Source organism: Athene cunicularia, assembly GCF_003259725.1.
Source record: "Athene cunicularia isolate RWA chromosome 6 unlocalized genomic scaffold, athCun1 chr6_part1, whole genome shotgun sequence".
In the NCBI taxonomy this organism is placed as follows: domain Eukaryota; kingdom Metazoa; phylum Chordata; class Aves; order Strigiformes; family Strigidae; genus Athene; species Athene cunicularia.
The window spans coordinates 19,245,751-19,271,110 of NW_020799105.1; positions in this window are offsets into that span (position 1 = coordinate 19,245,751).

The window sequence follows — 25,360 nt, forward strand, 5'->3', positions numbered from 1 at the left end:
GTGTAGCAGTACTTTATGGGCACATATCGCTGTTTCTGGCTTGTCTTCCAGCTGTTACCCAATTCAGATTCCTTCCTGAAAAATCTTGGCACATACAGCTTGTTGATATAATTTCTAAGTATGCAGAAGACATACATGTGCTCCAGTAAATCTACAGATCTTGTAGGCTTAGGAAAGTGATACCTGTACTACATGCATGAATTACATGCAAAATAGGTATATTTACATATGCATAAAACGTAGCTGGTTTTGAAATATGTGACAGCGTATGTGTACCGGAGTGCAGCAGAGGGTCCAGGGGTATACTTGAGTGAAGGTGATGAAGAAACTGTTTGCACTGGCACTGCTGAAATGCTGGAGCCTTATGCCTCTTTGCAGAGAGAGGCATTGTAGCAACTTGAAATGTTTTTGTGACGGATCCAAGAATAGTAAGCCTTTCCCAGCACCAAGTACAGTTGAAATGATGGTTTACAGTCACTTGATGTGTGTAATTAATGATTCTCTGTATCAGTCAAGACTTCTGCTGTGGAGCTTCCACATATCTGGTAACCCTGACAGAGAAGGATAATAGGTGAAGTGGCATCCAAATAGCACCCAGCCCAGTGTAGCTGAGCGTGTCCAGCTGCTCCATGTTGTTTCAGAATCACAGCTGTGCCCTGGTCTGGTTTGGGCACTGTGTATATGCAAAACTGTAGACCAAAAAACCTAAGTACTTTGCTAAGTATCCTGTGTGATGAGTCTTTTTGAAGCCTAGCCTACATGCAGTTTTATCCATTTTTATACATTTTCAGTTTAGGGGTAATTTTTTACTGAAGTAGTACACCAGTCCATCCCTGCACATCTGCAGTGTGTGCAGTGTTATCAGCAGAGAAGGTGCTGTACACCAGAACAGTGTACACCAACCTCCCACGACAAGCTCATTTCCTCTCTGGAGAGGCAGTTCTGCTTTTCTGATGGACAGTTAGAACAGTATGACTTGGTAGTGCAAACAAATCAATAATCGGGAAGATTCATGGAGGATTCTCCTTAAGCCTGGCTGTACTGCTGCCAACTTGTTACAGTGCTGATTGTGTGGCTGAGAGAGAAGAGTACAGCGTGTACATGGTTGCGTGAATATTGCCCTGAAACCTCCATGGGCTCCTCAGAGCAGCCTCAGGTGGGAGGGAGGTTGCCATCAAGATGATTACTTTCATCTGGATCTGCTTTGAATGAGACAGGGAGGAACTGAAAAATCGCATCAAGTTTCTGCTTAAAAATTCCTGGCTGTGAGGGTACAAGATGGTTGAGGTGCAGGTCATGACAGTGTTCATCTCTGATGCTGTTACTGAGAAGCTGCCCCGCAAGACTCACGTGTGGCACCACTTGATGGCCATGGGCATCCCTGGAGGGGCACAGGTAGTATGGGGTAGTCACAGGGTGGCCACGGGTCTGAGTGTGTGGGATGATGTAGGAAGAGTGGGTGCATGTCAACCTGCTGACGAACACCTGCAGGCACAGCCTCTCGCTGCCCCTCAGTGCTGCTCTTCTTCTGGCCCGGGACCCCAGTGGGAAGTGCTCTTGATTCTTTGGCTAACCAGCAGCATCCAAGTCTCTGAGCCAGGAAGAAGCAGCAGGGCATGTAGCTCATTCATGAAATGAAGGTGACTGCAAGGTGGGAACATCTGAAGGATCCTGAGAAATTAAAATGTATCCTGAGAACACTGAGAGCTTGCTGAGAGTTGTGGCTTTGCGGCTGGGAGAAAGTCAGGGAATACAGGATAGTATTCACAAACAGGGGAGGTTCTGGTCTTTGAGAAGCTTTAAGGAAAGGGGTTCTAGCTAGTGCTGCATGGAAAGGCAGTATCATCTCTGGAGGTGACACACCTCCCTTACTTTGCTGAGGGAGCTTGGGTCTCATCACAGACACCATCCCTCACAGGATCTGATGGGAGCAGAGGGCTGCCTTCCGGCAGCCCCATCCCAGGCCCTGGCCAGGACTGAGTCTGCAAGGCTATATTCTGGGAAAGGTAAATCCTTAAAATTGCATAACGATCATTCTGCAGCCCTATTTTCAAAAGCCTTGATATTGATCTAACTCCTCTCCATCTGAAAGCTATCTAAAACACTGCGGTGAGAGTTGTAGCGCTGTGACAGAGCACTTTGAACTGCGTTTTCCTCATACTCAGTGAATAGCAAATGCTTAATTGGATATTTATTTAAAGTGCCAGAGCCAACAGGTGTAGATAATTTAGAACTGCTGAGGACAAATCACCACATGTAATGTTAAGACAGTTACTCCAGGGAGGAGAGAGGGAGGGGGGAAATACCATATATTAGCATAACTATCTCCTCGCACATCCTCTCTGGTCTTTGCATAATATCCCAGTCCTGTGGGCCCCTGCCAGCAAAATAAAACAATGATCCTATCCCTGTGGGCCTATTATTATTGATTTATAAAATACTTACAGCCAGTTGTGTTAAAAATGTCCTTCCATTGCAAGAATTACTGGGCATACAGTGGTGTAAGACTGTGGTGTCGTTATTACGCTATATGAGTTACACATAAAGGCATCTTCAAAATGACTTTTTTTAGGCATTTCAACCACTTCATGGAAACCCATCTGGAAATAAATGTAGCTGGCCTAATGTATGTAATGAATTTAATGTGCCGTTCTTCTACATTAAGGAAAAATCTAATAGGATGATTGAGTGGGGCCAAACTTCTGCAGGAAATTCCTTTATAATACATGATTGGATTATTGTTTTTCTATTAGGGCAGCCAAAACATTCAGTGTCCTCGACAATACAGGATGTGTGCCGTAACTTTTTTGCCACTAAGCTAGGCATACTGTATCTGGACATATGCCCAGCTATTTGAGTATTTCCATTTGAATGATTTATTTATTTTCCAAAGAAAGACTACATAAGTTATACAGAACTCGGCAAATTTCTTTCAGTTCAGACGACAGAACTAGGTGCCTGGCTGCCAAATGAATGAAATCTAAGGAATCCAGAGGCATTTACAGCAAAGCTGAGATTTTCCTAATGGATGCCGAAAAGTTATGCTCATGAAACTCCTAAACCTTTTCTCAATAGAAATTGGGCACCTAACTCCCTTTGCAAATCCTCATCTCAAGTCTGCTTTCAGGCCCCTAAGTATCCTGATTTTCAAAAATGTTGGCCTTCCAGCTACAACCACATAAGCTAGGAGAGGCTGCTGAACATAACACATGTGAAAATTGGGTTATTTATTTATAAGCCTAAATATGATCCTAAGAGCCTAACTTTAAATGCCGCTTAAAACCTAGGACCAGTGCTTTTACCCATTTAACTTGCACAGAACAAGGTGTTTTACAAACTTCTCACTAAAGATATGAATCTATGAGTGCACTGATGTAACATAAACACACTGAGACATTGATATAAGGTATTCTGAGCTGGTAGTGCAAACTCCCTCATCCCTTCCCCCCATAAACTATTGCTGTTGTGATACATTGAAGGATAAAAGAAAATAATTTGATTTTTTTTTTTCTGGAAATATACTGTGTATTTGAGACATCTACCTGCACTCCCAGGGTTTACAGCTATAAAATATATACAATTATTAGCACACATTGTGAAAATATGCTATTGACTTTGAAATATCCTGGAAACCCATACGTAAGCAAGTATATGACGATGTACAAGAGGACATAAGGAGGAGAACTCTGGATTTTTCAAATTGTAGCTTGGGAAAAGGTGGTGTATATTAGTGTAGCCTCCTAACCCTGTCTACAAAATCTCATGGCTCATTTCCCGTAGCAGTAGAGCCTCTTCCCTTCTGTCTTCTTAATAGGGGAGGGCAATTATTTTTTCTTCTGTGAATAAAATATTTGCCCCCCAAAAGTAGTTTCAGGTCAAATTAGTCATATAGATGCAGCTGGAAACTATTTTTGGCCTAGGTTTACAACACTGTGGAGGATATCCAGATACTTTACCAAGTATTTAAGGCACTCAGCCAAGGTGTGGGAGATGCAGGTTCAGATCTATCTGGGGAAGTGGATTTGAATCCACCCCTTGAGAGGTAACTATCAGCAGCATCTTGCTGTATAGGGAATAGTGGGGTGGGAGACAATGATTCAAGCAGCCTGAGGTTTGACCAGCTCCTTGTCTCACTTGAGCGATATGTCCTTTTGCAGGTCCCAAGCTGCAGGGGAGCTGGGATGGGTTACTGAACCAAGCAGGAGACTCGGTTTGATCTCACAGACTAAACCAGACCACTTTTACATTCAGCTGTTCAACATTCATCTGTTTCAGCCATTCAGAGATGAGGTTGGGCTCACCTTCCCCCCCGCCCCTCTCCTAGAGAAACCAGTGTTTGATTTCTGTGTTTGATTTCCTATTAATCCTCCTTAAACTGAAACTCAGAGATTATCTACCACTGAGCCAGGATCCTTACTCATCCTGGCAGAGATCAGGTTCTGACCTCTGGGACATCAAATAAAAGTAAAGAGGAGGGTAATATTTATTGCCTTTATTAGTAGCACGAATTCAAAGGCACCCAAGTGGATAAAACTGGAATGACTCAGTACCTGCTCTGTGCACACAAAAGGCTTGACCTCTCCTTGTGATAACATTTCATTACGCGTGCCCCACAGCCTTGATCCTCAAGTTTATCACGAGTCACACAACTCACCAGGTTAACCCATACATTTTGTGCAGGATTCTGAAGCCAGCTGAGTGTTTATCATCCTTGAGGAATCTAGCCCATAGAGGTTTGATTAATTTTTTTCATACACACATAAACAGATTCAAGATGTTCTTGTTCAGCCAGAGGATAAAGGTTTCTCCTGCTATCTCAGTTCGACATCAGAAAAACGGTCAGTCCCGATGTGCCAAGATTCTCCCAAAGGCGTAATTGCCGTCATCTGTGTTTACTAACGCAGGCTTACAGGCATCCTGAAAAACAAGGACGGTGTCCTTTCCCAGCGTGAACTCCGAAGTCCGGATAGTCCCAGGTTTGAACTGCTTCTTAAGCCTACCTACAGCCAGGATGCCTCTCAGATAAAACCAGAAGATCCCATCCATGTTGCAGAAGTTATGCCGGTCAGCTTCAATCAGTGGCCCAACCTCTCAAGAGCAGAAATGTTAAACCCATGATTCCAGTTTGGACAAGTACAGAGCATGACCTAAACCTCCTTGGTTCACTGAGAGTCTTCACTTTCCCTCCTGAGTTGCCAAATCACGTTGTCAGGCACTGTATAACTGCTGATGTGGTTTTGAACTCTTAGTGCCACGTGTGGGTGGATGCTAAAGAGCCATTATCGTTAATGAATCCTCATTTGCTATAAAAAAAAGCACTTCAGCATCACTGAAACCTCATCAGAAGGGCGAGCCATTATACATCCACACAGAGCTCCCTGGGGTGCCCTGGACCCGATTCTCCTCTCCTCTGAGGCAGAGAGCAGGCTGTTTGTCCAGCACGAATCCAACTGAAGTAACAGTCTCTAAGTGATTTCAGTGATCTTAAATGAAGAAAAGATTATTGGGTCTAAGATTCAAAGAAGTGAAAAATTTCCACCCTTCCGCCCTTCCCTGCCAAACCCCAAATATTTAAATTGAATGCAACTGCAACTGGATTAAAAAAAAAAAAAATCCCAAAACTGAGTATTTTGATTATCTGGGATCTCAGCCTTGTTACTGAGAAATCAGGCTACAGAAGGTGGGAATGAAAGTACATCTTAGAAAATCCTTGATCCCAGTGCTATAGCCTTGCCCTTTTGTCAGTGTCCTAACAGGACATGAGGTCATCACCTGAGGATGAAAGGCTTTTCTGCCCCATTATTTTTCAATTCTATGTGGGAGCAGGAGATGCCTGCCTATACAGTCTAGTGTAGCCTGCTTATACTATCTTATTTATGGTCTGATCATCAGCACAGCTCTATTTCAAGCTGACAGCCTACGCATCCAGATTCATGATCTTTGCTGTTTTTTTTTTTTTAATTTTTCTTCAATTTTCATGCATGCACATCCACACTTCAGATATACCCAATTACAACAGGTTTTGAACTTTCTCCCATCATGTGCTATCACAGAGAATTGTGCAAACTAGAATTCTTACTCCTGAAAGCCTGGAGCTTGTCACAGCACTCCTCTGTACAACTTTCTACTGGCATGTTTTCACGTTAATAAAATAAAATGCCAGAATTTGGGATTCTCTGTAGTATGTAAACAGCTTTCCAGAGCAATCTGGGGAAAGAGCTTCTTCACCAATTGCTACAGCTATACAATGTTAATAAATGTCCTTATTAATATATTTGCCTCATTAAGCAAAATAATATGAATTCTTCCCTCATAAATTTTTACAGTAACTCCTCCCTGCACAGTGCTCTAGCTGATGAGGATTGTAGGTCTAATTATTGGAACATGTGCTTTAATGTGTTTTAATGTCATGTTTTCCTTTAATTGTATTATATCATAAGCCTGCTCTAGAAATAACACTATTAAAGTTTCCTTTCAAAACAAAGATCAATCAAAGAGACAAGCAATTATTTCATTATCCTTAAAAAGCTCATAACATAATGAAAGGAATGTTAAAAATAAACTAAATGGGTGTACTTGATTGAAAGAATAGATCAGTCCCAGCGACTTTTCTCAAAGAGTAAAAAATTATCCAGGATTAAGTTTTCACAGCTTTGAGTATATTATGGATTCTCTGTTTCTAATAATTAAATAGGGAAGTCTTTCTCCAGTAATAAACTAAGAATGAAATTAGCAACAGTTGTATCTGAATAGAAGCAAACGCTCAGGATTAAAAGCCAAAACTTCAGTCCTGCAGAGCAGGCGGGGTTAGATGATGCTCGGGTTGACGGAGCCCTCTCCGGCCTGGCTTGGAGGAGACTCCACATGTGAGATCCTGGCCTGCTGTGCTGCGGATGCCATCCCTGCCACCAGCTCCCAGGCAGCCTCAGCCCTGCGGCTCAGCGTTCCTACCTGCAGATCCCTGGCCTTGGACATCTTCAGCATGGCTTGGGAGGGAGTTTGAGGGGTGACGGGAGAGGAGGCTGCAGTGGAGGAAGCCCTGCTGGGACGACTGCCCTGCGGTTGTGCAGCTGGAGAAGGAGGAAGGGGCCCTGCCATCAGTGCAGTGATACATGTCTCCAGATACACCAACAATGGCTGCGGTCCTCCCTGTCCTACAGGACATGACATCTGTTTTTTTTGAAGAGGGGAGTGAGGTTCCCCTTTGAAGGGAATTTTGCCGAGCTTGATTTATGGGCCCCACTTTGATTTTTTTTTTTTTTTCCCAACTTATTGCAATATTGGAGCCTTTCAGAAGCCCAGATTATGAGGGAAGAAGCAGGGTGGAAGGACATCAGAGAAGAACTTTCACAACAGAAAAGCTTTCCCAAGAAACTGGAGAAACTGGAGGTAGGAAATGGATCACATGAGGAGCTTGTACCTCCTCTTGGTCCTCCATCCAAATCTGACTTCTCTGGCCAGTAATCTAAAATTAACAGCATCTAGTAGCACCATGAGACCACCTGTTTGCAGAAGGTGAAGATAAGCTTTGCCAAGATCCTACATCCTGTGTAACGGTGATGCCAGATGGACCCTGCAGCACAGAGGCCAAAGTCTGAAAGAGCCAGGAGCAAATTTCTAATTTCATGGGCAGAGCAAAGCGACTAAAGCAGAGACCGGCCTCACCTCCAGTCTGCCTTGCTCAGTGAAGGGGTAAAAAGGTGATCAAAGGCAGATCTCAATTCACCCCCTGCTCCATCGGGAAAACCAGGTGAGCTTCACGGCTAGCCCTGTGCTCTCCACCCAGCAGCAATCCAGGACCAGGGGTCACTCTGAACAAGCTGTGCTGGAAGGAGCAGTTTGGACATCAGCTCTACCTACGTGGCCATGTTGACCAGCATAACTGTCACAGATGGATGTGATTTTCTTTCTCCTCATAGCAGAACTGGGCTGGCAGTGCCCTCCTGCCATTGGTTGGACCTGGGCTTGGAGTGAACTAGATATTTCATCCAGTCAACACTGCTTACCTTGAAGAATATTAAATAAATTACAGTATGTCCAGGGATATTTCTTTTTGTAGAATAAAACGTGCCAGACATTGAGATAAATGCAAGAATAGATGATATGTGTGTTACATATATTTGGATGTCTCTTCTAAGCTGCTTGGATTTTTTGAGCTCACATTGGTCCCCCATTTCCCTGAGCAAGGCGAGGAGTGGGATCAGCTGCGCATGGCCATGTCACCAGGTGTGGGAACAGACGGAGACTGGGTACGAGGGCTTCGTTCTGCTCACTGACTGCGATGACATGGGCTTCAACAGGACTAAACCTGGTCCTGACTTCTAGAAACAAAATCTCACTTGGCATCACTGCATCCCAACATGGCACCATTTTTGGTGTAACCAGTTCCTCGATCTATATAACCAGTTCACCCTGCTTGAGGTGTATGCATTAGTATTAATTAGACTCGCTTGTGTTTGCCGAAGCAAACTCTCTGCCTGAGGCTTTGCACCCTTTTTTTTTTTTTTACTGTTTCTTTCTCTCGGGGAGGCCTTGCTGTGGCAATTTCTTTCACATGTTGAAACTGTTGTTTTTCTAATACAACCATACATTTTCAAAAGCTTAGTATGGAAGATATATTTCTAAGTCACATTTCTTGCCAGAGGAGTAGTGAACATTAAATGTTGGCTGTAGACAGTGGTAGACTCAGGATTTGGTAGTTAACCAGTAAAAATATTAAAACAGGCAAAGTCTGTCATCACATAAGAGACAGCTTTCAACTTTACTAAATGTCTTTCTACTTACAAAGTTAATGGAAACCAGTCACAATGATAAAATCTGTGACTGTCTTAAATAGAAAGAATTCTTGGTTCCTTGTGGTAGAAAGAAGACTGGAATTTAAATTCTTGGGCTTTCCCTCCTCATTTTTAATTCCTTTCATTTGATTAAAAGAAAGTTTTAAAAATTAACCATCCAATGCAGGAAGAAAAGAGAAACATACATCTTAGTAAGATAAAAACCCAACCCTCACAAAAAAATACCCTAACCTTGCAATTATGAGAAATACAACAGCCCCAAAACATGCAGACCCAGCACAGATAGAGAAGGTAAACAAAACCTTGGGCAAACAAGGGCAAATGCAGGAATGTTATTGGACGATGCCTGATAAAAACATGACGGGAGAAACCACCATGCAAACCACTTGGAGCTCAGGAAAAAGAATAGCAACCAGGCAGAGATGGGAGTTGTAGATAACAATGTGGGGAAACTTTCTGAGAGAAATCGGGGAGAAAAATAAGGGCAATATTCACATAAAGAGAAACCTAAGAGATCCAGATGTGCGAAAAGGCCAGCAGAGAGGAGAAAATCATGAAGAGAAAAAGCTTTGAGAATATGGAGTTGAAAAGTTGCGATAGCTCTGGAGAACCTCACCAATTACTGAGCATTACGAGAGGTGGAGAAACACGGCAGCTCTTCTGCCTTGGCTCAAACATCTCTGCCTGAAGAGAGAGGTTGGGCTACAGCATAGTGCTGCTGCTGCAGCCTTACTACAGGTCAGTTCTGGAAACAAACCTCAACTCTTGAAAGCACTTCGGGCAAGAAGCTGTCTTTGTTGGTTTTGCGTGATGCAGCACACTGCAGACTCAATCCCTTGCTAGGGCTCTGAGACAACTGCAGTGGCCCAAACAATAAACAGCAGAGTATGTCTAAATCTCACAGCGTCCAGACTGAATGATCTGACTCTTGTTAACCTACAAAAGATTATGTTGGCCATCGCAAGGAAGACAAAACACAAAGTCAGCTGGTACTTGGTGCAGATTCTTGTCTGCCCTCTGGAATATTCTTTCAGAGAGATGAAAGAGGAACTAATATTTTCTACCCTATGAAAACTTCTATTGTAAAAATAGTCTGGTCTGGTCTGTGCTAGAATGAAGACATGATGCCCTGATATTTTACATGAACGACCAGAGAAAGATTCTCACCACAGCATGTATTAGCCCAGTGACCTTGACACCTGCCTGTTAAGACCTACTCTTAAGGCCAGCTCCTTATCTCAAGTGAGTTACCATAAGGCTATCTTGTGGCTGGGGCCTTTTCTTCATTTTAATAACAAATTCCAGTCTGGACTGAGAGATCCCCAGTCACTGTTAGAACCAACATGATCCTCCTACCCTGACAAAAAAGTTTTAACTTGGACAAACAGCCATACAGACATTTCTCCAGATAAAAAGGCTTAACTGAATTTTTCCCATCAGACTCGACGTCCAAATGCACATGCCCTTGTTGAGTCTGATCCAAACATGTCAAAGCCAACTGGGTGGATTCTTCTAACCAAACATTAACCACGTGTGAGCTGGATGTTTAAGCAGATCCTTCAGATTGCTGTTTTGGTCTATAGAGCAAGAGAAAAGTAGCCATGCATAGTGACTCACTTTGAGAACTCACTATCATTTGCTGGAATTTCTTACAGTCTCGTTCACTGGAGACTGTTTCTCTATGAATGAAACAAGGTTACCTACTAGTTACCTAGTTGGTAAACTTCACTGCCAAAGGTTGTAGAGATAAAATCCAGTCTGCCTTGACACAGCCTTAGCTTAGACTCAGAATCCTTCAAATTCCCGTTATAAAGAGCCCCAAATATATCAAATGAAGACAGAAGACCGAAAGCCACTGCAGTCATAATTGTTCCTGTTCGAGGAGTCTGAGCTTCATTTGAGAAACCAAAATATCATCTGAAAGTCATAGATATGAACCTGTCAACATGGCAATCACTAAATATGCAACTTGTCATTGTCTCTCCTCTTCCTCATGCTCTCTTCTACTACTTGTATCTTACCAATGCTAATGTTAAAATGTCAAAAAAAATGCTGGTTACCTGTGCAAAAGCTTACAATTTCACTTAAAAAAAGCATCTCAGCAAATGGCCAAGTGTAGCAGAGGCACACAGGCATTTATGCTGCAATGTAGCTCTTAAATGATTCCTCTTAAATGTTTAAACTTAGCTATTTCAGTCAATTTTGAGCAATATTGAGAGTTTTTCTAGTTTTCAGTAGTAATGGATGGTACATAATTACTAAAAACGTAATATTTTTACACCTGGGCTCTTTTATGATAATGTTACTCCTGTGCAAAATTAAATGTCAGCAAAAGAAGAGTGATTCTAAAATGAAATTTTAAATAAATGTATTATTACACTGAGGAGGTAGTATGGTGATTTAATATGGTGACTAGTCACACCTGAATAACTAAAGAGTTTGTTTTTACAGGGAAGAGCTAAGTTTACTAAAGCAAAAGGAAAGTATTTTATTACAAATAGATGATCTTAGCTCTTTCACTTAGTTTGGTGCAAAACTTCATGTGGAAATGGGGGTTTGACAGAAGTGTAGCGGGCAGGAGAGGGAAAGGGAAGGAAAAACAAGTAAAAAGTTATCAAAGCAAGGTCCCTAAACATGAAATGCTGTGGATGTCCAGAGCAGGCAAGGTCCTTCCCCCACAACTGTGGGTCCAGGCTCTGCAATAAGACCCCATGGGGTGCCACATGCGTTACTGCAGTGGTCGAGCTGGCAGCAGGATCAGGGATGCCCCATAGCTCTTTGGGGTGAGATGTGCAGCTCTGCGGGGCTAGAGCATCTCCTTCTCCACCGCTGCCAGTAGTCAGACTCCTGCTGCCAAAGGCTACTCTCCACCTACTATAATTTATAGCACTGGTGAATTTATGATAGTTCAGTTTTAATTCTGTTTAACCGACGTACACCAGGTGCTGAAGGAATGCAAAAGAACCTTATATTTTTTTCATCTAGAAATTTTTGGAAGGGACCTAATTTGTTGACGATGCAAATTCATAAAATCTGTTTCATGAGTACATGGTTAACCAGAGTTCGGGGCTTCTGACTGAGAAAGGGCCTGTTTTTCTAGTGGGTCTTCTTAGAGCTGGAAGGCAAGTTTGTCCTCAAACATCTCCACTGTGACCTCCTGCAGGAAGGACAGAGGTGTGGAAGGCCACATGGCTGAACTGTTGGTGAAGGCCAGAGGATGCTTACCTCCTTTTCAGACAACAGGCCAGCATGTGTCACTTATGTCATCCTGTATATTTTTCCTTTTTTCTTTCTATTTCGGCAGCACAAAAGCTGTGCAGGAGGTATTTGAGAACCTCAGCACAATGACAGCAGGAAGATGCTGAATACCTTTCAGAGGAACAGAAGAACGTGCATTTCCTCTGCTACCCACTGTCCCCCTAGCTTCCCTTACCTGCATCACTCAAATAAGGAGTCAAACCATTAGGAGAAAAGTCTTCATCTTACAGAAAATTTTCTTGCTTTCTCCTGAAATGGCCTCTGTGTTATTTTTTGTAGCTTCCTTATTTTCCATCAGTGCATTTCCCTTCTTTGCTGATTTCTTGCATCAGTCTATTCATTAGATAGGAGGATGTAAAATAGAATTAAAAAATAAAGCAAAAATAAGGATCTGTTCCCAAAGCCAGTGAAAACAATGGGAGTCAAAGAAACTGGCATTGACAAAACATTTTATTTTCCTCAGGAGAGTAAGAATTGTCCTAGCCAAAGTTTTATAGAACAAAGATTTCCGTAATACGTCCAACACAGCAAAACATAAATTGACATCACATTTAGGTTCTTCCTTCCTTGATAATAGTGACACTCACCTCAGATTATATTTGATGAGTACAGTGACAGTCATCATTATTGTATTAGCAGCATACAGCATGGTCTTTAATCTTCCTATGGGATTTTAGGCTGACTACTGTACATATAGTTTCTGACTGCTGAAAGCTGACGGTAACCCCTAAAAAAGATACAATCTTTTTTTTTTTTTTTTTATTTAGCTTTGGAAATTACAAACAGAAGAGCCTGTGATGTAGAGACACACACAGAAGGAAATGATCTGAGAGAGGAGACTTTAATAAGCTAAATAGGTTCAGTGTAATGTACATTCATGTCTTCATTAATTTAGTGGATGATTTTCAGAAGAGAGAGCCTCTTTTCCTCTGGTGTAGGCAAAATGCAGCTAAACTCACCCCCTGCTGATTTGCTGTGGGTAAAATCATCTAGAAATCACTTAATCTGAAAGCAAAAATCCTCTTAGGTATTTTCCCAAAGACTTCCTTGAATAGGCTAAGCATAGGCAATCGTATATGGAAGATCATGGTTTAGCTGAAGATTTTCCTACAGCACAGTCCCTGCACTGCTTCTTTTGCCTCAGCTGCAAACGATGGCTCTCCCTCCTCTAGCTTTGAGGAGGGAGCACTAAGGGTCTGTGCCCCAAGGGGCTTACAGCTGGAATTCAGTTATAACAACTCAAGTTAGAGGAAATCTCATGAGAAGGAGCCATCACACGGGGTCACATCAATGAAAAAGCAGCTCTCAAGAACTGGACACATCTCAGGATATTGGGGCCAAAACACCGCACATGAGGAGCTGTCTAAATGGCACGAAGGTCTCTATCTCCATCCTGTCTGCTCCACGGTGCTCATTCATCAATAGAGAGCTAGCTTCTCCCATGGCACACAGAATAAGACAGGCAGGGAGTGAACAAGAGCTTCAGCCTAACACATCACCCTCAGCGTCCTGCACGCAGTGGAGGATGTCCTGAAACTGCAGAAGGTGATTCGGAGTTGTATAAAGCTCTTAGGTTTTAAAAAAAACCCCATATTCTAGTATGGGAATAATCCATTTCAGCTGAGGAAAATTTAATGCCAAGTAACAGTTTGTGCAGATACTTTTATTTTCTTTGAAACTATTCAAATCTGGGGAAATAGCTGCCTCTCCAGTGTATTAGCGTTAGCATAGCTGTTGGTTTTGTCTAGAGGTTGTGTCAGGAAGATTTCATTTGCAGGTGCTGTACCATAGGACTGGAAGGAATCCTTTAGGTAGCGTGCTTCATTCTCCTTGTTGCACTTTGAGCACAGAAAATAGACTAAGCCACATGAAATAACTTAAATAAACAGGGCCCTTTATCGCAATGGTAATCTAAGTGCTATGAACTCTATTGCTTAACACCATCCTAACTGCGACCTACTTTCTTATGGGAAGCCTGGTTTCAGAAATGGATTTCAACTTCCCAGGTACCAAATATTGCTCTTGCAATTAAACACTCCTTCCCCCCCACCCCGGCTGTTTAAAAGATCCCCTGATTAAAAGGCATCGTATTTCAATATTGATTACCCATGCAGCTTGTAACTGATATTACTATTTTGCTTTCTGGTTTTAATAGTATGCTTAACCTCTGCATTTGGAGGCATTTGTTAATGCTTACAACTTTTGATTTGATTGCCATGATCTTTTTTCAGATTTCTTATTCACTGAATGTGACCAAAAATAATTTAACTGTAGTATTGGCCTACAGTGAGACCAAAATATTTTTCTGTGCGATGCATACTCCTGTGATGGTCTTTACTATTATACATGACAGTAAGGCAAAGACCTTTGGTGGGATGTGATAAGGTAATCTGAGTGAGCTGATTTCTTTTTTTTTGTCTTGGTTGATCAGGTTAAACCATACTGGGAAAAACTTTTTACCCTTTAGTGGCTCATTTGCCTCTGGAAACTCTGCATCTGTTGGCAGCAATGTTGGTGCCATGGACTGACCAGGGAATTAGTATTAGGCTTCAGTAGTGAAAGATGAGACATTCTTTCTCCTCTCTCAGTCTTTAAGTGGTGTTGCTGGTCCAAATCCATTAGTGTTTTTGCTACCATCCTCCAGCAATGTGGGAAAACAAAAGACAAAGACTATTCATGTCAACAAGAAATCTGGAAAAAACAAAAAACAAAAAAAATCAGGCTTTCATAATCAAAGAAATGTCTCTGTCCTTATAGAGTATAAAGCAGGAGTGAAAAATGAAACATATTTATGATTCCCCAGCAATAAGCATGCCTGTAGTCTTAAAACCAGCATCAATATACACAGAGATAATTGACATGCCATTTTAACTGTGCATATTTCAACCGAAAAACAGCTTTGAGAACTCACTGAAAAAAACCTCCCAATCAGAGCCATACAGAGCATGTGTTCACACTGCCACATGATGGATGCATAATGGTTTCCTCCAGACAACCAACCTTAAAATATCTTAGACCTTATTGTGTTATTGGTGTTTATAGTTTCTACTGCAGTCAGACCTAAGAGCCCTAGGGCCCCAATTGTGTTGTGGATGGCATAAACAGAGCAAAAATACAGACCCTGTCCCCCAGATACTGTAATCTAAATGAAACCTTGCCTGTCACCTGCTCTTCCCTCTAGTCTATGGTTTTGTTTTCTCTAGCCTAAATCTTCAGTGCATAATCTCTCTGAGGTAGAAACAACATGTTTCTAGCCTGTCTGGATGGCACTGGGGTTTGAAGGGTTGTTGAATGAATAAACAACAATACACCAAGTAGAGCTTTATATTTGCTTTTTTTTCCTTTTTTTTTTTCAAATGGACTCCGATGGCTCTTGGAATGTTTACACTGAGACTGTTTTTTTGGAACCCACAGAATAATAACCAACAAATTTTATTTTCTGTGCTGTTGTGTAATTCCATTGTAATTCTCTGGAATTCTATTGAAATTCTTCTCAGAGATGCCTCTGTCCTTTGCTGGATCTGGCCAAGGAATTGAATGTGGGCTAGTGAGGAGCCTTAATATGATGGTGGAATATGTCCAATGTCCATCCACACTATTGTGACTCCAGGCAGCCAGCTTTTTTTTCAATGTCTTTCTTAAAGGCTGTGGCACTGAGTGAACCAGCACCAGAGTCAAGCAGGGCTTTAGAAGCCAATACATTTTCTGTTATCTGACTTGCAAAAAAATATTTTCTCACGTTTCCTTCTGCCATTGTCTGTTTTTAAGGAAATAAAGGTCTAGGTGAGTAGAGATCTTACTACTATGGGGTAGTATTAGGTTTCAAACTTACTCAATCAATTCTAAAAACTATTTCATTTCCTAGGCAGATCCACCTGAAAACTAAATGATGCCAGCTGTGTTTTAGCACACACTCTGAGGATAGCAGGTGGTTAGAAATCTCCACCATCCATGACCTTCCCTGAGTCCCTTCACTTTTAGTTTTGCTCATTCTCTTCTCCCAGCCTCTCACAGTCTGTATTGTCACCTGTGACTTCTTCCTAGACTCTCCCTGCAAGAAAGCTTCTTCCACTGGACATCTTCTATTTGAGAGTATAATTAGTGATCTGTGATAAAGGTACATCTCCTTCCCTGGACAAGCCTGGATGGCATCACTGTGCCACTGCTGCTCACCTAACACCCGTGGAACTCCACCTGCCTCCACAAAGCCTTCCCTGGCCCCTGGAGTTGCTGGTTATGAGGAGGAGGTTGAGCCTCACCTGGCAGTGGAGGTGTACACCCTATTCCTACCACCCCCCTTTCACCTAGCTACTCTAGGCAGTGGCTGCTTAACTCAAAATCTCGCCGCTCCTCCCTGAGCAGGGCTGGGAACCCCATTACCAGGGCAAGGAACCCCACCGTCACTTCTCTCCTGTTGGCATGGCTCAGGCACTTAGGCGCTGCAGTGAGGTAGACTCCTTTAAAAACGTGGCTCAGGCACGTCTTAACCACGTACCTGAAAAAACAAGGCACACTTACTAACTCTAACCTGAGGCTAGTGCTTGCATTTGTTACTGACTGTGAACTGGTTGCCAGTTAGTCCCCTTGGCTAACCTTTTGCACGAAACCCCAGCCCCACTGCTGGCCTGGCCAGCCCCACGTCTCAAGCTCTCCCTTGCCCAATTTGTGTGGCAAACTTCAGCCTAAGTAGCGCTGCCCTGATTTTTGCTGCCTGGTTCTGCCCCTGCCCAGTCTGTCTTTTAGTAAAACTGCCTACGAGTCGTGCAAACCCACAAAAGTCTGCTGTGTTTCTTCACCCAACCCTGCCATGATCAATTGTTTCAGCCGCTCTGAGATTTCTGCAGAACGTGTGCCAGTTTTATTTCCAAGAATGCAACATCACCAACATTTTTCAATTATTCAGATAGGTTTTAGCTTGTCATCATCTCCATCTCACTGGAAGGAATTATGCACGCTTGCCCTACCTCTGATCTCACTGACACTAATGTGATGACATTGACTCTGCAGAGGTTACTTCCAATTTCAGCAGGAAGGAGACAGCAGGATCTGTCCTTAGCATGCTGCCTCTCCTGCCATGTGGAGCAACGCTGAGCTTCTCAGTGCATCTGGTTTCAAAATAAACCCTCTACAACAGACAAATATGTTAAACCTTTGAAAGCCTCATTTCCAGGTTTCAACAACATTCTCTTCAGAAACAAGCGCTTAATGGAGTTCATTTAAGGTTGTTTAAGCCACAACTTGCTGTCAGCACTATTTACCACTTCAGTGGCTCGGCTAGAGCCTCAGCTGTTGTAAGCCAGTTCAGCGCTAATAACGGAGTCCTCCTGATTTACATCAGCTGAAAATCTGACCGAGCTTCTGCCAGGCTGACAGCCTTCCTCTGCTGGGTTCCAGTAGCTGTTTATACACTCACTCAGTGCAGACAGTAGTAAAAGCAGTTTTTCTTGTGACACTCCTGTCTGTGCCCTATTTTTAATGTAAGACCAAACAAGCGTGGCAGATGTTCCAGCATGGTGTCCTCTATTGACTGGGCACTTCAGCCGGGCAGACGCCAGGATTCACTTTCACAACCCCAGAGTGCGCCTGGATCAGTTCATCAGTGGTTCCTTGTACTTTTCTTTCAGGGGCAGCATTCAGGGTATTTGCTCCTCAGTCCTGGTTTCTCCTTTGGGAACTGATAGAAGCAAATCTCTTCATCTCACTGCAGTCCCCCGCTCCTTCTGCGCTCCTTGACTTTGCTCATCTGAGCTGAGAGGAGAGACCTTCCTGTTTTCCAACAGTGACTTTTTAATTTCTTCTGCTTTTTTTCCAGGCAGAAGAGCTCAGCTCCTTTACACCCATTGAGCTTCTTACCTGTTGCTGCTCTAATTCCCACTCCTGCTCCTTTTTGATGCCTCTAAACAAAACTTCCACAAACCCAAATTAAAGTGCCACAAATCTTCCTAAAGCCACGCACTGACCCATTTCCAGTTATGCAGATTAAGATTATCAACATTTTTTACTTCAAGCCATTTATTCTCTCCCAGGGCTCTGCACTGGTTAATGCTGTATCTGGAGCCTGTGGAAACCATACCATCAACTCCCGCAGCCAAAGCCCTGCAAAATGGCAGCCATCTGCTTCATGGTAAACTGGCAGCACAACAGTAACTTTCAGTAAGCTGAGAAGTGGATGATTTTAACGAATAAAACCACGATGCCTTCTGTCTTTTATTTCGATAGTAAATTTAATTTTATTATCTTTCCCCCAATTTGCCACAGAATTTTGCTGAGAGCCATCATGACTGCATTGCAACAGAGGAGGTTTTGATCCTCCGAGTTATTAAATTGATAAAATTGCAGTTTTTACCTCCTGCAGAAACCCAGCCTTTTTAACAGCGAGAAGCAACGGATTGCAGTCAGATCCAGACATCCTAGTTTGCACTGCCAATGGAATGCCAGCTTCCATAGCCCGTCCCCATTAGTTACTAGGTGGAGAATGGTGGCATCACCCAATGAGTCACACTGAGGGACTGGGCTAGAGAAGAGGGCACTGGGATCTTGGGGACATACATCACACCAGTGACCCTGGGGACACGGGTGGAGCTGTCATTTGGGAGAGGGAGATATTAACTTGCCTGGGGGCTAACCCAGCTCTTGGCGTGGAGAAACCAGGATGCAAAGGGGTGCAGGGACTTGTCAATCTACGATGTGACCCCAAAACAAAATGTTGAGAGGCAATTTTCAAGATTGCCAGTACTGAAATGTTTTAAAGAGAGAAGAGTCAAGGCCCCAAATGCATGGGAGTAGCTTAATAATAAAACCACCATTTTTAGGGATCTGTCTTAATTTCCCCTCTGAACTTGAAAGCTTAGAGCTATTTTTACCATATTTTAAAGATACTTTTCTCAAAAAAATGCTTGAAAAACAAAAATCTGGTATTTTTCTCCTTATTACATGCTTTCAGCAGCTGGACCATTAAAGGAAAGTGTTATATATGGCATGAAAAAATTGTGAGAGCTGACAACAAGAAATCTTGCTTGAGAGAGAGCTATTCCTACCAGAACATTTGCAATTTCTGAATTTAATCTCAATGTACAGATCTTACATTTTTGTGTCTTTATGAGCTAATTTTAAAGGGCATATCAGGATATTATGCTCCAGCACTGTATGTTAATGGTTTCCTGCCTCCCTCCAGGAAAAATGGAATATTTCTTCTCTGAGCTTTTCACACACTCTTCTGCCAAGTCAAAGCAGAAAGGAAAAACTGTGTACAATATTTTATTAGGCCAAATGTCAATTTGTTTTTCTGAAATCTTTACCAACCTTCCTGGCATTTAATATTCAAACAGGGAAAGAAAGGGGGGGGGAAAAAAGGCAGAAAAACAATAAGGCTTTCATTTCATGCAGCACTGCCTGAGACATCCAATAGCCCATGATATACATAGAGCCACATTTCTTTCATATGTAGGGAAGGGGGCAGTTAAACACACTGAGAGGTGGATAGTATCTGGGCTCAAAGGAAAAAGATGGAATCACTTCCTATTTGTGAGCCTTTTAAATCAGTTTTCATTCTCTGCTGAGCCTGGCTAAAGACAGCGTACCTCCCATTTTGTTGGACCTTGGTCTTGCCCACAAAAGATGAGTATTTTCCACATGTAAAAATGATTTCAGTTTCCACTCCACTCGGAAAACTTCCCACATTTCCAGCTCAGTTCACTGTTTTTTCACTAGACAACACAGCACTGATGTAAACCGAACCTTTTCGCATATCATCAGCATCGTTTGGTGCTTAATATATGAAACACATCAGTGCAGATGCCCTGGTCAGCCAGGAGAGCCCGACTAGGTCAGCTATAATGTCTAACATAAGATCCCAAGAGTATGCAATCTTTGTTTCCATCCAATGCAGGGGCTGGTCCTTGTGTTAAATCTGGGCATCCCAAACACGCGCCTCTGTCCCTTATACCTCTTTGCCGTACCCCAGTGAACCCCAGTGCACACAGAGCAGGGACAGAGCCTGGGCAGAGCCCTGCCTGGATGGCTGGAGGTGCACTGCTGCTCCATGTGTGCCCACGTGCCACCGGGATTCAGCTGTTGGCTCCAAGGAAAATACTTCCAGTCTGCCCAGGGAGTCCCTTCCATAAAGAAGAGACAGAAATAGTTTTGCTTTTCTGCTTCCTGAGGGCTGTGGAGAGACTCCAGTAAGCCATACTCCTAAGCATTTGAAGCAAAAACTAGTTTTTAATCCAGATTTGCTTTTGACAGGGACAGCTCTGTACCCATAATTACCTGCCAACAAGATTTTTGTGACCTTAGGAATACATCCAGCAGGGCTGAGGGGTATCAACTGCACATTTAAATGACTTCTATGAGTTGGAACTCTCTTATATTTACAATCCCACAATTTTTAAGCACAAAAAGGAGCCCGGGTTTTGCTTTAAAAGTCTTTACTCCAGCGGCTCAGTGTGCTAGTAGCCTCTGGGATGACTTTTGTCCCCTGACCTTAGCCCGTGCCAGGGATGTGTCTGGGAAACAGAATTCATCCTGTTTCACCCTGAGCATGACACAGTTTTTTTTCATTAATGCCATGCCCAGTGGATTCTCCCCAAAGCCCCATTGGCAATGGGCTATTGGCATCAGATGACCTGAAAATATTTTTCTGTTACTACCAAACCCAACTGCCACCTTCCTGTTGGACTGTGAATTGCTGCTGCTGTAGCAGTTGGTCTTTCCTCTGCCCCCGGAAGATGGGGCCTCGCGGCTTTGACTCTTGGTATTGATTTCCCCTGCTGTTGAGAGGACACCGAGGTATGTCAGGGACAGCACAGTAAAACAGGACAGTAGCTAGCATATCTATTCACATGCCCATATATTATTCCTCCAGATGCACAGGAGCATTTCCTCCATTCAGCTCCAGTCAAATGTCTGCAGGGCTCTTGCACTGAAATCCCAAAGAAACCTGCTCTCCTGGATCATCTTCTTAATTTTTTTGCAAGGCTGTACAAACAATAACTCATCAGAGGGAAGTAAGAAGTACTTGAAAGTAAGAAATTCACCCAAGAGTACAGAGAAAGTCAGTAGCAGAGCCCACACGCTGGCTTGAAAACTCCTTTAACATATTTACTGTTTTCATAATATCATATATTAATGATTAGAAGAGGTTTATGTGTTAATATTCACCCAGTTAGTACAAAAAAAATAATTCCTTCAAGTAATGCAGTTAGCTTGATTATGTTAAGGGATTCCTAAAACTGACTGTCAGCATCCATAAATCTATAAACCCCCTCAGTTTACCGAGGCTCACATGCCAGGGCTGCTGCATGGTGTTACCATGTCACTGTAGCAGTCCTCATTCTGCCATAACGTCTGTTTCTTCATCACTGCTGCTTCCCCCTTCCTCCTGCCCATCTAAAAGTGACAACCCATGCTAGGTCCCTAAAGACCTTGTCTAAAATCAACCCATAACCTGGAGGGAAGGCAGAGGTAGACACCCCTGTGCAAGTGCATTTTATTCAATAGCACAGAGGACACTTCACCCGCTTGCCAAGAGAATCCACTGACCCAGAGGACCAGATGTCATTGGAGAAGGAAGTTTTTCAAAGTGCTAGAAGGAATATACATCAATGACACCTCAAGTAAGGATTCACAGCTTTCCCTTTGAAATATCACAAAAATGTGTCCAAAGGGTGTGATGCTTTACCCATCTTGAAAGGTTTCACTCAAAAGTACAACTTTCAACAAAGAGCTTTTTGCCCAGCTCAGATCTTTTCCATCTGGTGTGGTCTGTGCAGGATCCATTAATATGTCAACCTTCTTGGCTATTAGCCCATTGAAGTGATCTGGCTAGGATAAAAGAAAATGGTGAGATTACATTTTTTCCCTTCTGGCATCCTCACACTCTTCTATTTTTTAGTAATAATCCAGTTTACAGCAGAGAGGTTCCTAAGGAACTACTGTATGTTAGACATAGCTAAGTAATTAGCCATAGGCAAAAAATTGCCTTGAAATATATTTCAGCAGAAACGTACGTTTTATTGAGCTCAAGAGCTTCTTAAAAAATACCTGCTTTCCTCTACTTGTTGGGGGGAGGGGGGGGGAATCACTTTGGGGGAAAAAAAAATCAGCTAAAATATTTTTTTGTTTGTTTTTTGCTAAAATAATCTGGAATTGGCCAAAAGGAAAATATATTTTCAATGGAATGTCAGTGAGCTCTCCTGTACATGGATAAGTAATAAAAGGATGGCACATGGCCCAAACAGTGTGCAATCAAAGTGATCTTTAGGCATTTTTAAAGCCTTAGCTACCACAGAAGTCGGCGTTGATTCAAGCTCGCTTTTATCTTTTCTTTTTTCTATGCCTTCAGCCCCCAGCTAAAGGATTATCACAGATGATTCAGGGTAGAGGAAGGAAAGGTACAGCTCACTGGGTTTTGGCAGTGGCCTCAATCGCTGCCCCAAGAAGAGCTTTTCTGGAATGTCACATTCCTGCAGGAGATTAAGAACAACCAGGCAGGAGATGAGGTCGAGCCCCTGCCTTCTCCTCGAGACTTCAAGGCTCACATAAAGGCTTGCAGTCTTCATTCTGCCTTCTGCAAAGATGCCAGCTTTGGGTCTGAGTTCAGATGTGGACGTCTCCAAGATCTGGAAACGTAAGGATCCTGTGTTTTGATTGGGTGTCCCTCTGTTTAAAACCTGTCACTGCCTTTGGTAAATTCTGATCCATGTATATTTTATAAACCAGAGGGAATCATGAAGCTATCCAGTACCTTTCACCAGAGGCTTTCAAAGTACTTCACAAATAAATAGCCAAGTTTTACAATAACTTCATATTCCAGGTTTTCCAGATAGTGGGAAAGCTGACGTCCAAGTGGCTTTCCCACAGTCACGCAACAGAACTGCACCAATTTATGAACAGAACCTGTAAGTCCCAATTCCAGCTCTAGTGTCATCTCTCAAACAAGATTTGTTATTTTTACACTTCTTACTCATCCAAAGTTCCCATCATTGCTATCCAGAGATAGACGTGATCATTTACACAACTGCACTTTTTTTTCCTCAAAACTTCTCCCCCTCTTTAACATGAGTAAATAAAATGCATACATTTGAATCAGAAGCAAAGCTGTGCCAGGGCAACAAGGAGCGACAGGTTCACACACCAACTGCGCATACCAAATCAGCATTAGCTGCTCCTGGGCTGGAGCACTGCCTTTCAGAGTTCCCTTGGAGGCCACTCGCCTGCAGGCGGTCACCTCCTTCCTATGCAATATAAATATGCAGGTATGTATACCTATATGCATTTGGTTATTATCACTAACTGCCTCAGGGTACTTGCTGGGTGATGGCTACTGCTGTGCTGATGGTAAAGCTGAGAAGAAGAGCAGCAGGAACAGTGGAAAGCAATAGGCTGGAAAAACTGGAGACAAATCCACTCCTGGTCAAAGCAGATGTAATTTGGAGTGAGAGAAGCAAAGCTGAGCCCTTTCACAGCAAAGGCATTTTGTTGTTGTTTGGGTGGTGTCCTGTATTCCTGGCCTGCTGTGGCAGAATGAGGCCCAAGGCCAAATACTTATTAATAATATTAATTAATAATAACAATAGCACTAGTGGAAAATTTCAGGTCCCATACTCCCAATTCACTGCCAAGCTAGTCATTTCCCAAACTTGCTTCTAAAATTGGAAACAAACAGGCCCCTTCTAAAGGCAATAAACAGCATTTTAATTGGACTAAAACTTATAAATCTGTCAGCAACTAGTTACTCTGGATCCCTTGTGTGATCAAGACCCTTTTGGTCTTTCCCAGAAGGTAATGGTGTAACCTGATGTCATCACAACAACGGTGTGATCCAACAAGGTGGCTCAGCACCGGGATGCTGGGACCGAGATGCCCAACTGGGCATGCTGGAGGGAGGGTGGTCCTCCAGCCTGGAGTGGGCATCATCAACGGGGCAGGAGGGAGAGACTTGTGCTGCAGACCTCTGCCTGTGTGTGGCCTGTGAATACATCAACGTGAACTAATACCCTAGATACCTCTCAAATCAGGGCCACATGAAATGCATATTGCAGTGCATTTTCCTCAGCTAAACCAGCACATTTTCATCTCTATTTTTTGGGTGATGAAAGACTTTTAAAGTCATTCTCACTTGTCTCAAAAATGTGCCAAGTATTAATGTCATGATGCAGGAGATCCCATCCAGAGGATGGGTAGTGATGCCCTGGTAGCATCTCCCCTGGAAAGAACCTGCTTATAGGAAAAAAGACCAAATAAATGGAGTAGTCATTATTTCAGATGCTCTGATCATTTTGGGGGGAAGAGGTGGACAGCAGCCTTGTGGCAAAGGGCAGGACCTGGACCTTCAGGATTTTCTCTGCTTCAAGAGGAAATCACGCCCTGATCCCTAATGGGGAATGTGTGATGGACAGAGATGTGTCCCAGGTGACACAGTGCTGCCTCTGAGGTCTTGGGTTTAGATGACCTCCTGGGACCCGAATGGCCTTAATGTATCATCCAGCAGAAACAAAACTACACCAGAGACAAAATCAGCCCTGTGGTCAGCAAGGAGGGGAATGAGGATAGGACACACAGCTGACCACATTTCTTCCTGGCCCCTCATACAAAACTAGCTTCAGGGTGAAAAATAAAAATATCTCACTTTTAAAAAGGGCTTGAGGAGAGGGAAAGAGTTATTTTTAGTACCACCTTGAGAAAAAAAATAATCATAAAAGTTTGCAGAAGGTTATTATTAAGTGAAAAATATAAGATTATCACATTGCAAGAACAGGGAGTGCTTGCCTCATGAGGAGGACATGATCCTCTTATGGAAAGAGTTTCTAAAACTGTGGGAATAATCCCCTTGTCCCAGAGGACCTGCAGATGGTCTGCAGATGGTCCGCATTGTCACAGGAGACACCTTCGTTCACCACAGCGGGAATAATCTCCTTGGAGATATCTGCCCGGTTCTCCACCACAATGGTGGGGGCTTACAGGGAGCGTGAGCATCATCACTGCCTTGAGTAGAGAAATCCTAGTGGATTTGGGAAACAGGTGAGTGGTGACCAGTATCACCCAGAAGCACCCTCTGGACCCAAAGTACCAAAATCTGAGGCACAGATGTGGTGGGGCTGAACAGGGCAAGACTTCCTTGTTCCATTCCCTCTTGCAGGTGTCTTGGGTAAGAGTTTGGAGGTTTCTTGTCCCCAGTAGCAGAGGGTGTGATCACATCCCAAATAGGGTGAGCATTTCACACGAACAGGCAACATGACAAATGAGAGTCGACATAGCAGTACCTGCTCAGTACCATCTACTCTTCCCCAAATAAATACCAGGAATCA